The 26,020-nt window shown below is 39.0% G+C and overlaps 1 long non-coding RNA gene across 1 annotated transcript; it reads left to right on the top strand.

Annotated features, from left to right (window-relative positions):
* The first annotated feature begins 493 nt into the window (after positions 1–493).
* On the top strand, positions 494–4,602 carry LOC147637895 (uncharacterized). Its single transcript, XR_015266001.1, has 3 exons — positions 494–3,733; positions 3,922–4,122; positions 4,237–4,602. It is a non-coding gene; the product is annotated as an uncharacterized LOC147637895 (long non-coding RNA).
* Positions 4,603–26,020: the final 21,418 nt, after the last annotated feature.

Here is a 26,020-nt window from a genome sequence, read left to right as displayed (position 1 = left end):
GAAGGCCCATATGCTCACCTTCCTTATGTGGAAGGCCCAGGGTTGACAAAACCGGGTGTCCCTAGCCATTGTAGCCAAGTTTAAATTGGCTAATTGGGCCAAAGCCTTTACCATTGACCTCCAAAGCTTTGCAAGAACCTAGTGGACAAGGTACATTGCGTCCTTATGCTCACAAGATCCTTTGTGATGCCATTGGCAAGGAGCTTTCAACCTATGTGCCTCGCCCAACCTGTTTTCAACTTATGGTGGCAGAGCATCTCATTGACAAACCCAAACCCCAACCTCCCTCAAAGGAGCCTTCAACCACTTTGTTGGCACTATCCCAATTGCAACCTCAACCTCCAGTAGCCACAATCCCCATTCCCTAGTCCACTCAAGAGGAAGCTCCTCTCGGATCCGCATGTTTAAGCCACGACTTCTTCACACATGATCCACATCTGTAGGAGAGGTGCTTGGAGCATGCCCAAGTGATCCATGAACATGCTCCCACCACCCTCCTCAAATCCATCACCCACTCTTGCATCATCCCAACCTCTACCATATATTCTTCAGTCGGCCTTTTGTCCTTGGGACCACCACCTCTGCGAAATACTCAAGGATGGTCTCTTATGGACCATCTCATTTCACCAAAACTAAGACCCATGCCTTTTTTTGTTTTTTCCTAAGCACTTCCAAAATCGACACTCACCAGTGGGCCAAGCTTATCGGCCATCTGGTTGAGACTTCCAATGCCACATCCTCTGGCAATAACAAGAACTTAAGTGTCGGGATGAATATATCCAAGAAGAGCGTTGGAAGTTTAACCACTCCCAAAAATTGCTTCAAGCCACACATAAGAAGAATGCCAAGCTCGAAGCCGAGCTCAAGAAGTAGGACATGGATGCCATCCGGTGTCAATACTAAGCACTCTAGAAAGCCAAGATTGTGGCAGCCCAGGCACATGAAGCCTAAAGAGACCATGGCCCTTTACTTGCTTCATTTCAATATCTTTTTATTGGACCCTATCTCAACCCCCACCTCCACATCATCTTAGCTTGTGTCAGCATAACATGACAACCAACCCTTGCTACCCTTTTCTTCTCTAACCAAGCCACATCCTTATCCTCTACTGAATCCCATCCACCCGGCCTCAACTTCCCCATGTATGTAGACTCACTTCACTTGGCAATGATAGCCATGAAGACCCTTGTGAAGTCTACTTATCGGTAACTTTGTAACTTACTTGGCAACGATAGCCATGAAGGACCTTGTTCGTCGAGCAGTGAAGTCTACTTACCAAGGTAACTTTGTAACATGCCCCCAACAACCAATATAACCCAATGGACATCCTTTGGCTATATCACATTGTCTATGCTTACCTCGAGCAAGCCCTCACCATCCGTGATGCCACCACCCATACCATGCATGTGGCTTACTTGTAGGACATCTTTGTTGATGAGGCACAAGAGGCCTTTACCTTTTTCCAAAACCACAAGCCTGAAGATAAAGAGGACCACCTTGAAAATTCCTCACTAAAGAAGGATCCTTGCAAGCCAATTAGGCTCACTCTTCGGATGATTCGGGAACCAAGCCGCTACCTAGGAGCCAAACGCCACTAGGAGTGCTTCCAAAATTTCCCCACCCACCGCTCCAATTGGCACACCTCTACATCTCATCAATAACCCTCTCGTCATCTATCCACACCATCCTTTGCAGAGGAGCCCCTACTTCATCCACTATTCATCCCCAAAGTGTGTACCTTCTCTCCCAACTTAACTATCTCATTAACTACACCCACGCATCCCCCACCCTTGAATATTCCACGAGGGGCCATATCTAATGAGGCACCATTGCCAACTACTCAAGAAGCCAATGAAGATGATGGGAAGGACCTAGGGGTGTTGTTCACACATTTTGTACATTGTAAATCTCCACCTATGATGGGAAGGACAACCTAGTGGCGTTGTTCACTTTTGTACATTGTAAATCCTCTCCTATGATGGGATGGACAACCTAGGGGTGTTGTTCACTCTTTTCGTACATTGGAGATCCCCGTCTCTAGCCTAATAGAATTTCACATTATATATGGCCATGGACTGTCCCATTGATGTAACAAGTGTCCAGCCGCTATAAGGCTTGTACGTATGAGTAGAGATAGTTTATGGGCACCCACTTAAGTTGGGCAACCAGGGAAAGCCCGTCTTGTATATAAACAATCTTTAATAATGTGAACGGGGAGAATTAATCATTTCTCTTGTGCAAAGATTTCTTCTTCTCTTGAGCTCTTACCCACTTGATGCTTGCTTGTGTGAGTGCATGTGGTGTGTTGAGTGTGCATTCTTGATAGCTTGAGTGAGGGAGTGATTGAGGTAGAGTGGAGTGGAGAGAGTGGTTCAAGCTTTCTATCTTAACCATTACCATTGAGAGGGTTATCTTAGAGGATCGAGAGTAGATAAAGGGTTTAAGTAAGATGGTTTGACACTCTTCTTGACCTCTTTTTCCTCTCCTATTAGGAATTCCATGATCCAAGGTAAGTGGTTCTGCCACTATCTTATGATTCCTTACTATTAATCTATTTTATGGTTAAAAAGATTGCCACGCCCAGTTGTATGCCAAAGCATAGCAATCTACATCAAATGTCAAGGATGGACACACCAAGCTTATGTATAAACAAGCCATGAAGCAATGGTGTCCAAATCTTAGACTTGGACGAGCACCCATAAAAGTTCGATGGATAAGTAATCGCGTTTCTCACTCTAAAAGTGTATGGTAGTGAGCTAGGATGTGCTTCCTAGTGTTGTAATGCATCAATGTATTATGAGATGAAGTAATACACAATAAATATTTGAAATAGAAGCTTTGTGCTCCTGTCTGACTACCACAGTTTAAGTGTGTGTACTATGTATATAAGGCAATTTCTCTTATAATACAAGTACACTCTCCCATTGTGTAATTGAGATTTCTCTCTTGCTAAGTCTCTCTGTAATCTTCTCTCTAATTCATGCTAGTGAGTCTGTGAGTAATTTGAGGTGAGGAGGGAGTATTGCCCATAGTACAACAGGATGGTGTGTGACAACACTCACAGGAGAAGGCAAACGGTAAGCTACCCATGGCGGTGTGTTGAGCTTGGAGACCTCAACGAGCTTAGTCATTGGAAAGATCCTTACGACATATTGAGGTGAGTAGTTCTCTCGAAGCTATATGTTAGCCTTAACATTTTTGGCACCAGTGCCAAGGACCAATCCCTTGGCTTAACATTTTTGGCACTGGTGTCGAGGGAGCAATCCCTTAGCTTTACCATTCGTTTTTCTCTAATTGTTAACCCTATTTTTCAAATGCTTAAGCAATCAAACATAAATGCATTATACACACACACTCCTGTAGATTGAACTTACAGTTTAGGTTTATTGATTAATGTGTCATGGGGTTTAAGATTGTACCGTTATTCAATTTCCCAAGGGAGGCCTTCCAACCACTATGTGTAGTAACTAGCTCGAATTGCAACTCCCATTACTTGTCACTGAACAATGTTTGATATCTTGACCAAGGACAAGTCTCTCTCACAACAAGAAGCTATGGAGGTGGAGAAGAAAGCTCTCAAGCTCACTGTTAAGGCTCATCCTTGTGCTCAGGGCTTACCTTATTTGTTGTTTGGGAACTTGCCACCAGTCGGAATCATAAGTAACTACTTCCGTTGAGGGGAGGCTTGGCTCCTTCTTCTCTCCTCCTTGTCAGCAGCAAGGGTAGCCTTGAGGTAATCACTCTCCCTCACCTCTCATGCTCACTAATTAGAAATCGCAAGCTTAATAATTAGCTAATCACAAGAGGCTCTTCAACACCAGTAATAGAGTAACATGGCGAGAGTGCTCAATTATGATTGAAATTTAATATATATATGAGGCAATAGTGTTCACACTCACTTAAAGTGTGTTCACTCAACAGATGTTTGGTACTTTGACAATGGTGCTAGTAAGCACATTACTTCAAAAAAAAAAGGTTTCTCATCTCTGGAATTTGTCCCAAGTGCAAGAATCGTCACATGTGCAAATGGTTCCTCATATCTTGTCAAAGGAGTTGATAGAGTTGTGCTCACTGCTGCAAATGGGGACGCATTTACCCTTTCTAAAGTTTTATATGTGCCAGGTATGAAGAAGAACTTACTGTCCGCCTTAGCCTTATCAGGCTTGATGGTAAAATTTGTGGATGACAGATGTACAGTTCATGATAGAAATGATGGTTATTCTATCATTGCCTCAGGTACCTTGTTTCATGGCCTATACAAGATGGATGTATTTGAGAAGTTGCAGCATGATGCTTGCTCAGTCTCTACGACTCGTACTATGAGTGATGCTTGCTCAGTCTCTACGACTCGTACTATGATTGATGCAGAATTATGACATACATAATTTGGCCATTTGAATTATGGCAGTTTGTTACGCCAAAGTCATGATATGGTGTCTGAGAGTTGCCAACTCTTGAGACCCTCTGCTAGACATGTATATGAGGGGTGTATTCTTGGTAAAATGCATCGGGTATCATTTCTAAAGGATGGATCTGTGAGAGTTGTTAAGAAATTACAACTTATACATAGTGATGTATGTGGTCCTATGAGGACATTATCTATTGGGGGATATCTCTACTTCGTCACTTCTATTGATGATTGTTGAAATATACAAGTGAATAGGGTGTGTGTGGGAACAAGCTCTTGGATAGAGGCTGTAAAAGAGGAGATGTAATTGTGAAAGAACCTGTGAAAAGGTTAGAAGAATCTACTGGGAGAGAATAATGGGTAGCATGAGGGAATTTAAGAGTGTGGAGATATTCTGGGAGATATTCAGGGAAAAGAGAAGAGGTGGAGAGAATCAGGCAAGAGGTGGAGATATTCAGGGAGTGAATCATGGAGAAATCAAAGGGATTTGATGCTTGATGTAAACTCTATAAATTGAGGCATAGCCCTAATGAGAATTTGTTGGTTTTTGAGTATCCATGCCTACATTAATCTATGTGCTAATTATTCACTAATCACTTGCTAATCACTTTGTTAATTATGTTGATTCTAGTGTTTGATCCACCATAGCTCATCATTTTGCTCAAATTTCAACATGGTATCAGAGCCATGCCTAGAATCAATCAGATTTATGAGCCCATTAGTGAATTAATTAGGATTAGTAAAATAATTAACAAAAAATCAATTTTTTAGTAAGCTTTCACTCTTCCCCTTCACCCCCAGCCAGTGGAGGACTCTATTCTCCATGCACAGTCAATATTAGGCTATGTCCTCTTAACACAAGCTAGGCAATACATCTAGCTACAAGCACATCAAACGGCGCAGCAAAACGCGAAGGCGTTTAGGAGAAATCGCCGTTTTCTTCAGCGCTGTTTTTTTTTAGTAAAATGCAGATCTACACTCCATCAAATCAAATTGAGCTAATTCCTCTTAGCACAAAGGGTAATCAAACATGCTCTACAAGCTGGTGAAGACAGAAATCAATTTCATCAAGTCTACAGTGAGATCCAAGCTCTTCATCAAATCTGCAGGTGACTTTGGTAAAACAGAGATTAAGCTTTCATTATTTGGTCAAATCTTGTGTTTCTTGGCTTAATCCTCTACTAGACTCATTGCTATTGATGCCTTTGAAAGCATTTGAGCTCATTTGAAGTGGAAGGCACCAGATCTGAGTTCCCCGCATACTCTGTTTTTTGCACACAAACCAGAGCATTAATTTACTAATCAGTGATTAATCAGTGCTAATCACTGTACTTTGGTGCAATTGAGGGTTCAAATTAACCATTAGGTATCTGATACAGATCCCTATAACTTCAGATTTCAAATCGGAGTTGGTTTGATACTCCAACCATCCCGTACAAATTGGTTACCCTTGATTCAGTGTAATTTCTGGTAAAATTGTGCTGATAAATTTGTGAAAATCATCATTTTGCATTTAACCCTTGGTTAATGCCTGTAAATTACACTCAAATTCAAGATTATTCACAGCCAGAATTGCATTTGGGAATGTGCATGAGAATGAATGCTATACGCATTATGTATTGGGCACATTTTATCAGTGTAAAAATGGGAACAGACACTGTCCTTGTCCAGATTAAGGCAAGAGGTAAGACCTCCCGCATAAATTTGGGTTTGCATTGCATAATGATACAAAATAAACATAAAAAGCCCAAAGGAACTGTCAGCAAAACATTGAAACATGTTGCTCACATGGAGCAAAATGACCTGACGGACGAGCTCATGGCCCCAGCCATGAAAGAAGAAGAATATCTCTTCCCAAGAAGAGGATCCACACCGAGAAGAAGACCTGAAGGAAGACATGGACACGAGAAGAGAAGCTGCCACAAGAAGAGAAGCTGCCCCGAGAAGACTGGAAGAAGAGACGGACGCGTGGAGAGATGCTGCCACGAGAAGAAGACTGAAGAAAAGAGAAGATGTGAGGCTCCAAAGAGTGAGGAGCCATGTGAAAATCTCTGAGAGAGAGAGAGAGAGAGCCCACAACCCAATGTAACCTGCCCCAATAAAGTAAAACCACCTCTGAGCCACCGATGATGTAGGCTAAGTGGTAGATGTATGTGTGAGCACTTTAGTCAAGGTCGCAGGCACTTATAGTAGCCTTGGACACATAGAGAGAGAGAGTGTCAAGGACTATGGAGTTTAGGAACTTGAGGCACTGGTCGCGGGCTATCAAGTAAGAGGGAAACTTGATACAGGGTCCAGGTGTGTTAGGATTATTCACTTGAGGGGAGGTGTTGAAATATACAAGTGAATAGGGTGTGTGTGGGAACAAGCTCTTGGATAGAGGCTGTAAAAGAGGAGATGTAATTGTGAAAGAACCTGTGAAAAGGTTAGAAGAATCTACTGGGAGAGAATAATGGGTAGCATGAGGGAATTTAGGAGTGTGGAGATATTCTGGGAGATATTCAGGGAAAAGAGAAGAGGTGGAGAGAATCAGGCAAGAGGTGGAGATATTCAGGGAGTGAATCATGGAGAAATCAAAGGGATTTGATGCTTGATGTAAACTCTATAAATTGAGGCATAGCCCTAATGAGAATTTGTTGGTTTTTGAGTATCCATGCCTACATTAATCTATGTGCTAATTATTCACTAATCACTTGCTAATCACTTTGTTAATTATATTGATTCTAGTGTTTGATCCACCATAGCTCATCATTTTGCTCAAATTTCAACATGGTATCAGAGCCATGCCTAGAATCAATCAGATTTATGAGCCCATTAGTGAATTAATTAGGATTAGTAAAATAATTAGCAAAAAATCAATTTTTTAGTAAGCTTTCACTCTTCCCCTTCACCCCCAGCCAGTGGAGGACTCTATTCTCCATGCACAGTCAATATTAGGCTATGTCCTCTTAACACAAGCTAGGCAATACATCTAGCTACAAGCACATCAAACGGCGCAGCAAAACGCGAAGGCGTTTAGGAGAAATCGCCGTTTTCTTCAGCGCTGTTTTTTTTTAGTAAAATGCAGATCTACACTCCATCAAATCAAATTGAGCTAATTCCTCTTAGCACAAAGGGTAATCAAACATGCTCTACAAGCTGGTGAAGACAGAAATCAATTTCATCAAGTCTACAGTGAGATCCAAGCTCTTCATCAAATCTGCAGGTGACTTTGGTAAAACAGAGATTAAGCTTTCATTATTTGGTCAAATCTTGTGTTTCTTGGCTTAATCCTCTACTAGACTCATTGCTATTGATGCCTTTGAAAGCATTTGAGCTCATTTGAAGTGGAAGGCACCAGATCTGAGTTCCCCGCATACTCTGTTTTTTGCACACAAACCAGAGCATTAATTTACTAATCAGTGATTAATCAGTGCTAATCACTGTACTTTGGTGCAATTGAGGGTTCAAATTAACCATTAGGTATCTGATACAGATCCCTATAACTTCAGATTTCAAATCGGAGTTGGTTTGATACTCCAACCATCCCGTACAAATTGGTTACCCTTGATTCAGTGTAATTTCTGGTAAAATTGTGCTGATAAATTTGTGAAAATCATCATTTTGCATTTAACCCTTGGTTAATGCCTGCAAATTACACTCAAATTCAAGATTATTCACAGCCAGAATTGCATTTGGGAATGTGCATGAGAATGAATGCTATACGCATTATGTATTGGGCACATTTTATCAGTGTAAAAATGGGAACAGACACTGCCCTTGTCCAGATTAAGGCAAGAGGTAAGACCTCCCGCATAAATTTGGGTTTGCATTGCATAATGATACAAAATAAACATAAAAAGCCCAAAGCAACTGTCAGCAAAACATTGAAACATGTTGCTCACATGGAGCAAAATGACCTGACGGACGAGCTCATGGCCCCAGCCATGAAAGAAGAAGAATATCTCTTCCCAAGAAGAGGATCCACACCGAGAAGAAGACCTGAAGGAAGACATGGACACGAGAAGAGAAGCTGCCACAAGAAGAGAAGCTGCCCCGAGAAGACTGGAAGAAGAGACGGACGCGTGGAGAGATGCTGCCACGAGAAGAAGACTGAAGAAAAGAGAAGATGTGAGGCTCCAAAGAGTGAGGAGCCATGTGAAAATCTCTGAGAGAGAGAGAGAGAGAGAGCCCACAACCCAATGTAACCTGCCCCAATAAAGTAAAACCACCTCTGAGCCACCGATGATGTAGGCTAAGTGGTAGATGTATGTGTGAGCACTTTAGTCAAGGTCGCAGGCACTTATAGTAGCCTTGGACACATAGAGAGAGAGAGTGTCAAGGACTATGGAGTTTAGGAACTTGAGGCACTGGTCGCGGGCTATCAAGTAAGAGGGAAACTTGATACAGGGTCCAGGTGTGTTAGGATTATTCACTTGAGGGGAGGTATTGAAATATACAAGTGAATAGGGTGTGTGTGGGAACAAGCTCTTGGATAGAGGCTGTAAAAGAGGAGATGTAATTGTGAAAGAACCTGTGAAAAGGTTAGAAGAATCTACTGGGAGAGAATAATGGGTAGCATGAGGGAATTTAGGAGTGTGGAGATATTCTGGGAGATATTCAGGGAAAAGAGAAGAGGTGGAGAGAATCAGGCAAGAGGTGGAGATATTCAGGGAGTGAATCATGGAGAAATCAAAGGGATTTGATGCTTGATGTAAACTCTATAAATTGAGGCATAGCCCTAATGAGAATTTGTTGGTTTTTGAGTATCCATGCCTACATTAATCTATGTGCTAATTATTCACTAATCACTTGCTAATCACTTTGTTAATTATGTTGATTCTAGTGTTTGATCCACCATAGCTCATCATTTTGCTCAAATTTCAACATGGTATCAGAGCCATGCCTAGAATCAATCAGATTTATGAGCCCATTAGTGAATTAATTAGGATTAGTAAAATAATTAGCAAAAAATCAATTTTTTAGTAAGCTTTCACTCTTCCCCTTCACCCCCAGCCAGTGGAGGACTCTATTCTCGATGCACAGTCAATATTAGGCTATGCCCTCTTAACACAAGCTAGGCAATACATCTAGCTACAAGCACATCAAACGGTGCAGCAAAACGCGAAGGCGTTTAGGAGAAATCGCCGTTTTCTTCAGCGCTGTTTTTTTTTTTAGTAAAATGCAGATCTACACTCCATCAAATCAAATTGAGCTAATTCCTCTTAGCACAAAGGGTAATCAAACATGCTCTACAAGCTGGTGAAGACAGAAATCAATTTCATCAAGTCTACAGTGAGATCCAAGCTCTTTATCAAATCTGCAGGTGACTTTGGTAAAACAGAGATTAAGCTTTCATTATTTGGTCAAATCTTGTGTTTCTTGGCTTAATCCTCTACTAGACTCATTGCTATTGATGCCTTTGAAAGCATTTGAGCTCATTTGAAGTGGAAGGCACCAGATCTGAGCTCCCCGCATACTCTGTTTTCTGCACACAAACCAGAGCATTAATTTACTAATCAGTGATTAATCAGTGCTAATCATTGTACTTTGGTGCAATTGAGGGTTCAAATTAACCATTAGGTATCTGATACAGATCCCTATAACTTCAGATTTCAAATCGGAGTTGGTTTGATACTCCAACCATCCCGTACAAATTGGTTACCCTTGATTCAGTGTAATTTCTGGTAAAATTGTGCTGATAAATTTGTGAAAATCATCATTTTGCATTTAACCCTTGGTTAATGCCTGCAAATTACACTCAAATTCAAGATTATTCACAGCCAGAATTGCATTTGGGAATGTGCATGAGAATGAATGCTATACGCATTATGTATTGGGCACATTTTATCAGTGTAAAAATGGGAACAGACACTGCCCTTGTCCAGATTAAGGCAAGAGGTAAGACCTCCCGCATAAATTTGGGTTTGCATTGCATAATGATACAAAATAAACATAAAAAGCCCAAAGGAACTGTCAGCAAAACATTGAAACATGTTGCTCACATGGAGCAAAATGACCTGACGGATGAGCTCATGGCCCCAGCCATGAAAGAAGAAGAATATCTCTTCCCAAGAAGAGGATCCACACCGAGAAGAAGACCTGAAGGAAGACATGGACACGAGAAGAGAAGCTGCCACAAGAAGAGAAGCTGCCCCGAGAAGACTGGAAGAAGAGACGGACGCGTGGAGAGATGCTGCCACGAGAAGAAGACTGAAGAAAAGAGAAGATGTGAGGCTCCAAAGAGTGAGGAGCCATGTGAAAATCTCTGAGAGAGAGAGAGAGAGAGAGAGTCCACAACCCAATGTAACCTGCCCCAATAAAGTAAAACCACCTCTGAGCCACCGATGATGTAGGCTAAGTGGTAGATGTATGTGTGAGCACTTTAGTCAAGGTCGCAGGCACTTATAGTAGCCTTGGACACATAGAGAGAGAGAGTGTCAAGGACTATGGAGTTTAGGAACTTGAGGCACTGGTCGCGGGCTATCAAGTAAGAGGGAAACTTGATACAGGGTCCAGGTGTGTTAGGATTATTCACTTGAGGGGAGGTGTTGAAATATACAAGTGAATAGGGTGTGTGTGGGAACAAGCTCTTGGATAGAGGCTGTAAAAGAGGAGATGTAATTGTGAAAGAACCTGTGAAAAGGTTAGAAGAATCTACTGGGAGAGAATAATGGGTAGCATGAGGGAATTTAGGAGTGTGGAGATATTCTGGGAGATATTCAGGGAAAAGAGAAGAGGTGGAGAGAATCAGGCAAGAGGTGGAGATATTCAGGGAGTGAATCATGGAGAAATCAAAGGGATTTGATGCTTGATGTAAACTCTATAAATTGAGGCATAGCCCTAATGAGAATTTGCTGGTTTTTGAGTATCCATGCCTACATTAATCTATGTGCTAATTATTCACTAATTACGTCTTAATCACTTTGTTAATTATGTTGATTCTAGTGTTTGATCCACCATAGCTCATCATTTTGCTCAAATTTCAACAATGATTACTCAAGATATCTATTGGGGAATATCTCTACTTCGTTACTTTTATTGATGATTACTCTAGATATTTCTGGGTGTATGAAGCAGAAGTTAGAGATTTTTATGTGCTTTAGACACTTTGTATCCATGGCTAAAAATGCATGTGAATGGAAAGTTGGCACCCTTTGTTTAAATCGAGGGGGGGAATATATGTCCAAGGAATTTCATGCATATATGACTGAAAAAGGTATAAGGCATCAATGTATAGTGCCATACACACCTCAGCAAAATGGTGTGGCTGAGAGGAAGAACAGGTCTCTCATAGAGATGGCACGATGTATGGTGAAAGCCCACGATTTATCTCATGGTTTTTTGTTAGAGGTAACTATGTGCGTAAACTATGTTTTGAACAAATGCCCTACCAAGGCCTTGCAGTCTAAAACTCCTTGGCATGGCAGAAAGCCTTCTATGGCTAATTTACGTGTTTTTGGTTGTCTTGCTTATGCTCTTGTGCCTGAGCAACAATGTTGTAAGCTTGATGATAGGGCAGTTAAATGCATATTTATGGGATACAGTTCAGAAAGCCAGGGATATAGACTTTACCACTTGGACTCAAAGCGGATTTTGATAAGTAGAGATGTTGTTTTTGTCAAAAACTCAGTTTAGTCCATGCTTTTATGCAAAAAAACAGCAGAATGTATGCTCATATAACATGTTTGATTCGCTCCTATCTTTGTTTAATGGAGGGCAACCATATGTAGAGCAATTGAATGTTCAACCAAGTGCTAAAATTCAGCCTTTGCAGGTGCAAAATGAGCCTGTAAATTAGCCTTTTGATGATGCAATTATTGAAGCTGTAGTAGATGAGGAGAGAGCAGCCATAGAAGAATCTAGGCGTATGCAAAAATGGCTTGTGTAGACATTGAGGGCTTGTGCAGACATTGAGAGATAGTAAGTTGGCAGCTCTTTTACCTAGCAGAAATAGTGCAGGTTCTCATCATGCAAATTATTCTCATGTGGATCATGTTTTCATTTCTACTTTATGTAATGAGAGGAGGAACCTGTTTCCTTTGAGGAAGCATAGGATGATGATCATTGGATGCATGCTATGCAGGATGAGTATAACTCTATACTCAAGAATGACACTTGGGTAATTGATAGATCTACCCATGGCAAGAAGGCCATTGGTACTAAGTGGGTTTATAAGTTAAAAGGCAAAGCATATGGTAGCATTGATCGTCCCGCTACAAGGCCAGACTTGTTGCAAAGGGGTATGGCCAGCAAAAGGGCATTGATTATGATGAGACCTTTGTACCCACATCTCGTATGACTACCATTGGGTGTCTCATTGCTTTGGCAGCACATCATGGGTGGAATGTACATCAGTTAGACATTAAGACTACATTCTTGAATGGTGATTTACATGAGGAGGTGTATGTATCGCAACCTCCTGGTTTTGCTGTAAAAAGAGAAGAGTTTGAAGTATGCAGGTTGAAAAAGGCTCTTTATGGCCATAAGCAGGCTCCTAGAGCATAGTATGAGAAGATTCATGCATACTTGGTTGCAAATGATTTTTGCAACAGTCCAACAAAGAGTACCCTCTATGTGAAGAGGAGTAAGGATACATTTTTGGTCATCATTCTATATGTTGATGACATGCTCCTCACGGGACCCGATATAGATCGGATTTCAGCCTTTAAGGCGAATTTGCAATCATCATTTGAGATGTCAGATTTGGGGTCCTTGCATTACTGTTTGGGGATTCAGTTTATGCAACGCAATGATGGCATTGTTATGCTGCAGTCTAAATATATACAAAAGCTATTGAAGAGGTTTAATCCTGAAGATTGTAAACCTGTGCATACATCTATGGAGACAGGTACTCAACTTAGTCTTCAAGATACAAGAGACTCTTTTGATTCTAGTTTGTATCAGCAGGCTAGGCCAGATATACAGTATGCGGTCTCACAGTTGAGCAGATTTATGAATAGCCTAGATACAAAGCATTGGCAGGTTGTTAAGCGGGTTTTTTCACTATTTACAGGGAACTCAGTATTTTGGATTAATTTATCCAAAGGGGGGTGAGTCCATGCCCCATTTTTGGAATAACCCAAGAGACATAATAACAGTTAATGGCATCCTATCTTTGTTATGGGCGATATCAAATCGTTGGTATTCATCACACTTTTAACAAATTCTGTAGCATCTCCAAATAATGTAGGCCACCATAACCCAGCTTGAATGACTTTGTTAACTGTGACTTCAGCTTTAAAATGCCCCCTAGCTAAAGCTAAGCTGCAATGAGTCTCTTCTAAAATAGAAACATATTTGATCTGTGCTACACATTGTTGAAAATATCATCTTTTCCTAGTCGATAAAGTTGTCTAAAGATGAATTGGAAAGGGACTGCTAATCGTATCAATTTCTTGAATCTGTCTTTGGCCATTGCCTTGTTTATAGGTAAACTGTTGGTTAAGAAATTTACTATATCAATGCTCCACTCATGAATTATATCCACTTGGAACAAAGGAGCATCAAGGAGATCATCATCTACCCCTATAGGAGGTTCTCCATTTGTGATTCTAGATAAATGATCAGCATGCACATGTGTGGATCCCTTACATACTGTAACAATAAAGTCAAACTCCATCAAGATGGGTAACCATATTATAATGTGTCTTATAGCACAAGGTTTATTTACCAAGTAAAGAAGAGATTGGTGGTCAACAAGAACACAAACTTGTTTGCTAACAAATAGTGTCGTAACTTTTTTACTATATAGACTATGGCTAGTCCTTCCCTCTTAATATTTGTGTAATTTTGCTCAGCATCATTGAGCCGTCTACTATAGCAAAACTGATAGGAAAATCATATTATGTTCTTCGGGTTGAGCACCAATAGAAAATGCAGAGGCATTGATGTGAACATGGAAGATACATCCAATTTTGGTGCTCTTAGTATGGGAGCCAATGTCAATGCCTTTTTGAGTTTATCATATGATTCTTGACATTCCTTTGTTCATATAAATATAATCAAAAGTTTGTTCAAAGGTCTTACAATTTTCGCATACATGAAGATAAATCTTATGTAATAGCAAACATGACCCATGAACCTTTGCACTCCCTTGGGATTTGTTGGTAGAGACAATTCTATAATAGCCGGCATGACCCATGAACCTTTGCACTCCCTTGGGATTTGTTGGTAGAGGTAATTCTAGGATCACTCTGATTTTACCGTCATCTATGAAAATACCATTTTTAGAGACAATATGTCCCAAGATTAGTCCATGCTTTACCATGAATTGGTATTTCTCAAGGTTCAAAGAAATTCTATAAAGTCTACATTTGAGAAACACCTTCCTTAAATAGCTTAAATGTTCCTTTGAAAGTGACACTACAGCCAGATTATCCATAAAGCTTTCAAGAAATTCTCTTAGATAGTCCAGAAAAGCTGTACACATTAGCCTTTGGAAAGTGGCAGGAGCGTTGGTTAAACCAAAAGGCATAACCTTGTAAAAGTGCCCCATTTTTTAATGAAAGTTGTCTTGTGTTGATCTCCAAGATCAATTTGATTGTAGCCAGAGAAACTATTTAGAAAGCTGTAAGTCTCCTTTCCAGCCATCCTCTCTAATATATATTCAGTAAATGGCAAAGCAAAATGATCCTTAACTCTGGTGCATTGACTTTCTTCAAGTCAACACACACTCTGCGTTTCTCATTCTTCTTTGGCATAAGCACAATTGGTGAAACCCATTCTATGTGCTTAATTTCCTAAATGAACTCAGCTTTGATGAGCTTATCAAGTTCTTCTCCGACTAATTTTGCATAATTAGGATTCATAGGACAAGACCGTTGCCTTACTGATCGGGCATCATCCATAATAATAATTGTTTACTTGCAAAATTTTAGGTGACACACCTTTCATATATCAGTGTATTTCCAAGAAAACACATCTTTGAATTCATTTAAAAGATCAATAAGATCCTTCTCCTCCTCTTCTGTTAGGTCAGTAGTTAGTAATGTAAACCAGCTTAGGCTTTTCACCAAGTTTGGTGCAAGATTAACTTGCTTGACCTCAAGAGGTCCTTCATAAGAGGGTCATGTACTTTCTTCCTTGGTTCTTGTGGCCTTTTCCTCGTAAACGATGCGTTCACCTATATTATAGTTTTTGAAATACTCAGGGATTTTGGACACATCTTCTTCAAGATTTTCCTCTTCTCAAGCTTTCTTTTTTGCTTCTTTTTCAGCTTCTTTCAGAAGCTTATTCTTCTTCTTTTTGGCACTTTGAGTCATCTTTTCAGAGGAAATCTCTTTTGAAGATGTTTCAGTTCCTTGGACTGGCTCGAGGGTTTGAATAGGAGTGATACGATTTAAATCTTCTCTAAGAATTTGAACTAACTTGTCATAGGATTTCACAACACCCACATATTGTAAGAAATGATTCTCACTTTCAAGATCTAGATGGGGGCTTAGCTTAATCCTCAAAGGTTTGTTCCTAGTTTTACCCAGTTTCTTTTTTTATTTTCCAATTTTCTTATAAAGGATATCTTCACAATCACTTTCACTTGAAGCTTCATCACTAGATATTTCCTTTATTGATACATCATTCATTACATAAATAAATTAGCTTTCATGTTTTCATCCTTCTAGAATTTGGTTTCAATTTTCTGGGGTACTACATCCATGGTTGTCAATGATTGCATCCAAATTTCACGGTAAGTTGAATCTGGAATAGACGCTATCTCATGGTTATGTTTATCGATCTCTATTATAATTTGGTTAAGATTAATGTCTAGGTCTCCATTTATAACATGTGATTTTTCAAAAAAAAAAATCTTCTCTTGAGGCAATTAATCTTTTCTTTGCACATAAGATACACACTAGTTACAATCGATTTTCTTGAATGAGAAGTAGTATCAAAATCCAGAAGTAGTATCAAAATCCAGATCTATTGGAGATCTAGTGACTGGATGAGCACTGTGATTAGCCAAATTGACTTTAATCAAATTCTCTTGCTTTCAAAGATAAATGTTATTAGTTCCCTAGTTGTGAATCATCAACAACTGTCTCATAAATGGCCTTCTTAAGATAACATCATAGTTAGTTGGCCTTGGAAAATCCATGATAACAAAAGTATACTCAAAAGTTATGCCACAAGTTTCCATGCACATTCAACTGACCTTGCCAAGATGGCCATTCAAGAGAACCATTAGCCATTTTAATTGACACACTAGAGGGCTCAAGTTTTAGCTTTCTCCACTTTCCCAGCACGTTTTAATGGCTATGCTCACCCCAGCCTCGCCATCAAGTATGACTGGAATTTTGTATGAGGCTTATAAGAGATCAAAAGTGTAGCATTCATGTCTTCGCTTGCATAATATTGGTACTCTCCTAATTTATTAATAGGAACTTTAGGAAGATTTCCTTCTCGATCCAAATCTCAATTATCATTATCCTTGTCATCGGTCTTGTCTATCTTAGCCCTAAGGCGGCCACTCAGCCATTTTTGTACATTTCCACATGGCAGACTTACCTTGTAAGAGTTGGCCCAAAGGAATAGTAACCGTAATAGACAAGATTGTCTGCAACAATTCTACATTCCTAGGATGATGATTTTATCTTTGGACAAAGTTGCCTTTAGGAAAACATATAGACCTTGCAAAGTAGTAAAGAGGCCATTATTAGACTTAATTTCTGTTTCCTGATCCTTGTTTTTCAAGATACCGAGAAAGAGTTCCCAAAGATCCCACATGGGAATCAAGGTCAAATCCATATTTCCAAGATCTTGAAACGGAGTTTGCATCAATGATTGAAGGTACCTTAGATCTTTGAGGAGATCTAGGAATTGTAGGTTGCTAAAGATCCTTGAGATCTTGATCAGGTTATTGTTCAAGGAAATCTGAAGGAAGGGATTCTTGTTCCTCTTCAAGAGTTATTTTTATGGGTTTACATGAAAGATTCCCTTGCACTTTGTTATTCTTCGTTAGATGTTCATTAAGCATTCTCTCTTCTTTCTTAGTCTTGATTGATCTAGACTCGGAGAGTCATGCACCATCAAGACTTCATCATCCATCTCTAGTAGTACCGAGAGTGGTGCGGGAGGACAAGATTAGGGTGTCTTCACTGGCCTATACACACTCTCTAACTCCAATTGAGTTTGTTTAACCGAATTTGGAGCTGCCTCTCAAGGCGTTTCTTTTCTTCCATTGGGTTGGGATATTGCACCAACCCAATTTCGAAGAAGATGATTTAGATCCATCTTGGATTTTGACTTTATCCTTGTCATTACCAACCAGGATACCCTTCTTCTTGTTGTGTTTCTTCCATTGGGTTGGGATATTGCACCAACTTTTTGGGCAGCTTTTGCAAATTTTGTTCCAGACTACCATTGATGGATTTTTTGATATAGTTTAAGGCAGGGATAGAAGGAGACAATTTCGAAGAAGATGATTTAGATCCATCTTGGATTTTGACTTTATCCTTGTCTCGTTACCAACAACGAGGATACTCTTCTTCTTGTTGTGTTTCCTTCTCTCTTTTTTTTTTGCATTTTCATTGGAAGCTGTATCAATTTTAGTTGCTTCCTTCTCTAGGGCTTGCTTGACTTGAGCTCTTGTCACAGTACTACATTGACCGGAGTCAAGATTGGGTTTTCCTTCCTTTCGCAAAGAACTCCAAGCAAATTTAAAGCTACTGTTGGTTTAGGAGGACCACTACTAGAAGATTGGGTAGTACGGTAAGGGAAATCTTTGAGTGGATGCTTTATACCACAATCATTGCATCATCTATCCAATGGAACATGATTTGTTGCCACTGGGCTATCCTTGTAGACTTTACTCTACTTTTATGTGAGTCCGCCACATGCATAACAAGAGATTGGGGCTCGTCTTGTCAAGGAATTTGTCTCTTCCTTGTGTTGATGATGCTATATTTGTCAGAGATGTATATTCATCAGATGCAACCATAGTAAAGCCCGGAGGGGTTATAAAATACTCGGGAGTCTCAGTGTTTTCCCTAGGTATTTCACAAGAAATTTTGAGCACTAAAGTCTCTAAGGTAATTTCATCTTTAGCTTCCACTTGGTGAATAGGAGTCACTCTTGCATAACAAGAGATTGGGGCTCGTCTTGTCAAGGAATTTATGTCTCTTCCTTGTGTTGATGATGCTATATTTGTCAGAGATGTATATTCATCAGATGCAACCATAGTAAAGCCCGGAGGGGTTATAAAATACTCGGGAGTCTCAGTGTTTTCCCTAGGTATTTCACAAGAAATTTTGAGCACTAAAGTCTCTAAGGTAATTTCATCTTTAGCTTCCACTTGGTGAATAGGAGTCACTCTTGGTGGAGCTGGTTGAGGTAGCAATATAGGTGGAGGCATTTCAGCAAGTCTAATATTACCACCCATGACAGTTGTGTTATGGTTAACTAACGAAGGTGCCGGTCCTCGCATCTACAAAGTTTCAAGTAATTCAGACTCTCCATTTGGAAGTTAGGGCTAAGCATAGACAACTCATGCAATTTAGTTCGGAAATGCTTAATTTTTAGCCTTATACCCTTGCTTATCTTTGTTTTTGGAGTGGTCCACAGATGGGTCTAATCTTGTTGAAATGAGACAAGATTGGATATATGATATGTCCAACTACTAATCTTTAATCTTAGCACTTTAGGTCTTCTTTTCCAAAGTCCATCTGCTATTTTTAGCTAGGCATAAATGAGGAAAAAGAGCATAGTTTGCCAATTTTAGGAAATTTTCAAATTTAACCATTTGAGGTCATACCTAACACAGGCCTAGTACAAGGTCTATAACATCAAGAGAAAGTAGAACTCAAAAAGAGTCTTTGAGCTGAGAGGAAATGTGTTATATGCACATTATGTGTGCTATATTATATGCACGTTATGTGTGCATATACTAGGAGGCTAATCCACATTAGGCTTGTGAGCATGGGAGCATGGGAACAAGCTCTAGTGGAGCATGGGTTAGGACTAACCTTAAGGGTTAAGGTTAGGGTCAGGCATCCAAGGATCATACATGGAAAATGGAGAGTCAAGAGTCACTTGAGGGTCCTCCTATATAATAGGGGCATGCAGCACACTCAAGGGGGGCTTGAAGGCTTAGGCTATGGTCTCTTGATGTTATCTTAAGGCTAGGTTATGTTATGTTCTCTTGTGTAGAGGATCATAACTACTCACCTACCATTTCACACTATGACTACATGCTATTGGATTGGAGTTATACCTCTTGATGGTATGGGACATCAAGGTAAAGGTATGATGTATTTCATTATAATTCATGTGTGCATCCCTTGGGCTCGGGGGTGGTCAAGTAGATGAGTTTATGCCTGATTTATGCATGTTTATGCATAACAATTATCTAGAGAGATATTAGGATTTAATAGTGGTATCAGAGCAATCTCTAGTTAGTTGTTGTTGATTTTTTGGGAGGTAATTTTTGGCATTTGTGATTAACAGAGAAGATGGGGTGGTGAGAGAGTGGAATTGGAGAGAAGGAAAGAGGAGGGTGGAGAGAAAAGAGGAACCTTCTCTCTCTCTCTTTGGTAAACTCGCACGCGGGGAGGGAGGCTATGCTGCAGCTTGCGGGCGAAAATCGCCCCCTCCCCTAAATTCATATATATATAAAGGTTAAGCTTTAAAGCTTAAAAAATGCTTTATTTAAAAAATTTATTTTTTAAAAAAATTTTAAAAAAGCTTTTGAAATCATAAAAAAACTTGAAAAAACCTAAAAAAATTAGAGAAATTATGAGATTTGGGAGAAAAAAAATTCTTTGGAATTTTTTAAAAATTATCTTCTTGGAGTCTTTTGACTTTCCGCTTTCCCGGGAAACCTTTTGGCTTTCCGAATTTCAAAAAATCTTTTGACCTTTCGGATTTCGGAAACTTTTGACCTTTTACATTTTAATTTTTTTTGTCTTTTTATTTTTCCAAAACTGTTAGCTTTCCGTATTCCGGAAAAACCGTTGGGATTCCGAATTTTTTTTGAGCATTCGTATTCTAAATGCGTTTGGAGTAAATTAAAAATTTTAAAAAATTCTTAAAAATTAGACAAAGGTTATTTTAAATTTCTGGAAAATATGGGGTTGGTGTTTGGCATGTGGTGTGTCCATTCGGGCACCCGTGACCATTCAAATTTCTTTAAAAATATATTATTTGACCCAAAATTATATATTTTTATTGGATTTGAGAATTGTTGGGCGGAATTAGAAATTTCGTAAACGATGGGATTCTCAAGAAAAATTAAAAATATTTTAGAAATTATTTTTAAAAATCTTAAAAATTGGTATTTTTTAAAATATCAATGGTATTCTGGTAAATTTATTTTTTTAAAATATAGTTTAGAATGTCATAAGATAGGTTTGGTGGAATTCAAAATTATCATATTTTGAGGTCCTATAAAATTAGAAAAAAATAAAAAAAATCATGATAATTCTTTTTCTTGCGAATTTAATATTTTTGAGAGTTATTTAATATTGAAGTATATTTTCTCGTGCTGACGTTAGATAGATACAAGTTATTCGCATATTATTAATACGATTGTACCTCGTATTAGTAGATATTTATGTTTGGATTAATTCTAAACAATGTTTTCATGATTTTTTTACCATTGTTTAGCTATTTTTTTAGACATGTTCCTTAATTTCTTTTGATGGTTATAATTTGTGTTCAAAGTGTGTTTCACCTTTGATACTTTTTCATGATAATTTATTTTGCACTTGTTTAAGTGTGGTTTGTACTTAATTTCTTAAGCCTAAGATAAATTTTATCATGGTTAATTGATCGGTTTGTTTTGGTAGATTTTACTGGATATTTTTCAAGTTTTATATGGACTCATCAAGTTTTACCCAGATCACTTGTGTTTAGGGGTTTTTTATTGAGTGTTACATACATGTGTTTCACTTACTTACTTTGGAGTTTTTCTTGAACGGCACCATGTTCATATACTCCGGATTGATGAGTGAGCTACCAATTTTAATGCTTCTTTTGGTATGATTAATGACCATTAGATGGCATGCATTAATTTTTATGATCAACTATGGTTTTCATGGATTCGAGGAGCTTTCTATGCTTTTATCCACGGTTTTATAAGGATCTTTTGATCTTTTGGATAATATCATGTGCTTTGATGAAGGTAGCATTTGCCTTCATTTTTTGCACATAATTTTGGATAATGTTCCTTGTACTTTTGTACATATTCCAACTCAGATACCTAGTTGCTTATATATCTAGGTGAATTGTTATTTTTCTATCCTAACTTTATTGAGTTTATTGGATAGTTATCATTAGAAAGGCGCCAATAATTCAAAATTCTTTTCTAATGATGTGCTCGGAAAGAGTTATTCCTTGATGTGGTCTCGGGAATATAGAGACAGGTTTTAGTATGTGAGTTTGGGATAAGGCCATCTTATTTCTTTTATAAAGGATTTTATTCATATCTCCTAGACGGCATACTAGGGAGTTTTAAATTGGTAAGGTATGTATGGGTGGTATTATGGTGGTATGGGACGCTAGCGATCCCTCACATATATTATCTTATGGGATAATTTGGGCTCAGGATTGCTTTGCTTACATCACTTGGCATGTTGACCTCAACATTCAAAGACAATCTCATTTTTTGAATTCATTTAAAGTTGTTATGTGGACATTCTCTAGATAAACTTCTATAGCCTACATGTATTGATGAGTGTAATCTCGTCGACATTTTCACTTGTTGAAATCTCTTTCTTTAGAGTTCAACGAGCTTATCTTATTACGTTCGGATTAAGGAAATTTGGATTTTTCCTTTGTTGGCATTTCTTTCTCTAGTTCTGTACTTTAGGTAATTTATACAGTCAACCTGATGGTTTACGGATGGACATATGTGACTCATGGAGACATTGATGACTCTCTATGTTGATATGGGTAACTCGGAATGCCGATAATTCCATGAGCACATGCGGGGTACATTGGGCCGCCGATGGATACCTGGTTCCTGTTGTTATAATGTCATGTTTTCCTACTTTAATCTGAATGGTTTACAACAAGAAAATTACTTTGAGTATGAATTCCTCTGATCACCCCCGCAGTCTGATGGGCAAACAGAGCGTATGAATCAGATTGTAGAGGATATGCTTCGTGTATATGTCTCTAGAAAAGCATCAAATTGAGAAAAGTATCTTCCAATGATGGAATTTACCTTTAACAGTTCTAAACATACGGCTATTGGTTTTAGTTCGTTCATGCTTATGTATGGATATCAACCCAGGGTACCTATTGATGTCGGTCGTCTTAAGGACATCGAGCTTCATGTATCGAGGGATTTCTTACGTGATATGTAGGAAATGCTGACCGAAGCTCGGGATTCTATTAGGAGTGCTTAGGATAGAGCACGGTTCTATGTTGATAGAGGACGCTCAATTTGGTCTTTTGAACCAGGAGCGTTGGTTTATTTAAAAGTTCCTAAAGATTTTCAAACTTTGTTAAAAGGAAAATGCTCGAATTTATCTCCTAGATATTGTGGTCCATTTTGATTTATACACCGGGTTGGCACGGTTGCGTATAAACTTAAACTACCTCCACATGTTAGAGTTCATCCAGTCTTTCATACCAATAGATTGAAAGGGAAACTAGGAGGTGAGGATAACACAGCTACTCCTCAAGAACTCGTTGAAGTCAAAGAATTATCCTATGTTCCACATGAACCTGATAAGGGACTTGAATTCAGGGAAAGGAAACGTTATAGTTGACTAATCCCTAAGGTTAAAATTAGGTGAAAAGATAGGAAAATAGAGGATTCGACTTGGGAGTCGGTTGAGATTGTTCAGCATAGTTCTTCTTTTCATTGCAAGAGTGCAATGTTTTGAGAGAGGGGAAGTATGTTATATGCACATTATGTGTGCTATATTATATGCACATTATGTGTGCTATATTATATACACATTATGTGTGCATATACTAGGAGGCTAACCCACATTAGGCTTGTGAGCATGGGAGCATGGGAACAAACTCTAGTGGAGCATGGATTAGGACTAACCTTAAGGGTTAAGGTTAGGGTCACGCATCCAAGGGTCACACATGGGAAATGGAGAGTCAAAAGTCACTTGAGGGCCTTCCTATATAATAGGGGCATGAGGCACACTCAAGGGGGGCTCGAAGGCTTAGGCTATGGTCTCTTGATGTTATCTTGAGGCTAGGTTATGTTATGTTCTCTTGTGTAGAGGATCATAACTACTCACCTACCATTTCACACTATGGCTACATGCTATTGGATTGGAGTTATACCTCTTTGGCTACATGCTATTGGATTGGAGTTATACCTCTTGATGGTATGGGACATCAAGGTAAAGGTATGATGTATTTCATTATAATTCATGTGTGCATCCCTTGGGCGCTCGGGGTGGTCGGGTGGATGAGTTTACGCTTGATTTATGCATGTTTATGCATATCAATTATCTAGAGAGATCTTAGGGTTTTAATAAAATACCAGGTGTAGACAGCCTTTGGCCAGGCGTAGACAACTTCTCTAGACATGGTCAATTTGAATGGCTCATAACTTTTGACTCGTGAGTCAAATTGGGACATTCTAGCAGTCAAAAGTTACCTACTCAAGATGAGCTTTCCATTGATGCAAACAATGTTTCATTCTTAATTGTGCATCAAAAGTTATCGCAATTCAGGAAACTATAACTTTTAATAAACCTTCTACTCATCCCCTAGTTCGTACCCTTTCCTACCTAGTCAAAACCGGACTTCCCAACCACATTGGAATGCTAAAATATAATATAATAAACTACTCATGCATACAACCAATAGAGTTTAGGACTTACTTGATGATGTAGCCATAGATTGGGTGGTCGTATAATAATAGAGTCTGCAAGTTTATAGCAGTCGCTCTAATCTCATTGTAAGCTTTAGTCAATCCACTTCCTCATCAATTTGTAGACTTGATTGCTATTGAATATAAATCAACCAAATAATTAAAATCAATCTCCAAAAGGTAAATGTAGCATATATAGTCATGTATGTGCTCGTGGACTCCCTGAGGACTCATAACAAGGACCTCAAAGCATATGTTATAACTTAAAGTGCATGTGGGTTGTGATGAGTTTAGAGCTCGAAAGTCTTACCAATTACCCACCACATATTCATGTTGAAAATAGGAATGATAGCTTGCAACTATACTAGTTGGTCTTCTTACCACAATCACCGAAGAAGTCCAAGCCATATACGGGGTGACATTTGTCTTGCTTCCCTCCTCTGATTGCCAAACAACCACCTCCAAAGATGTGCTTTATGGGGCCTAATTAGACATGTAAGCACCACTAAGATACCAAATGCATTAAGCATATATTATGGATGGAAACCATCTCAGTCACCACAAAAGATATGCATGCATACACACAGAATGGGCAAGAGAGACAAAGCTCTCATGGCCAAAGTTACAAACTTTTCGTGAGTTAGAGAAGACAAACCTTTACCAAACAATACCTTTTACCGTTCCGTTGTCTCCTCCCAGTTGAATCAACCTTCACACTCAAATTCAAATGTCAAAAGACTTAAGTAGGGGGATGATCAGTCATGAAACCATACAAGCAAAGCATGCATTGGATTGAAACAATAAGCAAGGAATTCAACTCAATACCCAATGAGAACAATACACAATAAGCAAGGAATTCAACTCAATACCCAATGAGAACAATCCCAAGACGATTGCTTACGATTCCCCTTTCAAAATGGTCATAATATAACAGTAAAGTAAAAATTACCCCACGATACAAAATCCTAAGCTAAAATGCAAAGTGAATAAATCAATATAAAGCCAAAGATGCTTAGATTACGACTAATTATATCATTAATCTTAATCAAGGATCTAAAAATAATTTTTTTAACAGTCTCTCTCAAGGGTAAAGATATGGCTAAAGGAGGTATTCGGAAGGACAACAATAGCAAACCTACCTAAAGTGACCCTATAGGGTTGTAGAGTTCGATCTCCCAATTCCAACAGTGTTTATGGAATCGAATTCCGAGTCCGACAACTCAAGTTATGACTATTTTTGTGCTTCTTGGAAAATATCAAAAAATGATGATTTGATTATCTATTAATAATTAATGGTTAATTAATCCATATCTTAGTTAACAAAATACATTTAAATGCTTCTACTCATGTTATCAATGATGAATTTTTTAATTTTTGATTAACAAAGAGATTAAAACCTAATTAGATCTATATTATTAGGATGTTTACACACTTGGGTGGAAGCCCACGAAAAAGTTTTACCCAACCAATCAGATCACCACAATCACCTGCCCGTCTGACATTTCTTTACAGACTGTGACCACGCCCATGCACCCTCAGCGTTGATGTGTTTGCTAACTGGAGCCCAACAACCACCGTTCTAGTTCCGAGCGGAATAGCCTCCTCACAGCTCTTAGTTGCAGGATGCCTTTTCCGTGGGCATACTTGCGGTTTGTAAAGAGTATTGTCACCCAACAATTGTTTATCAAAAAGTGCATGCCCACAGCTCTCGGCCTTTTTCGTGGGCAGGCCCGTAGTCTGTAAACACCCTTAGTACTGAATTTTATTGTGCACCATTACTGTTGTGGCTTAGGTATGGACCTACCTGCACATCAATTGAACACCACCACCTGCGAGAGGCCATTTCTTTACAG

This window comes from Cibotium barometz, chromosome 6 (genome assembly GCF_041138505.1).
Source record: "Cibotium barometz isolate CiBa-2024 chromosome 6, ASM4113850v1, whole genome shotgun sequence".
NCBI lineage: Eukaryota > Viridiplantae > Streptophyta > Polypodiopsida > Cyatheales > Cibotiaceae > Cibotium > Cibotium barometz.
The sequence above is the reverse complement of the archived record's forward strand: the minus strand, read 5'-3'. Positions and strand labels throughout refer to the sequence as shown.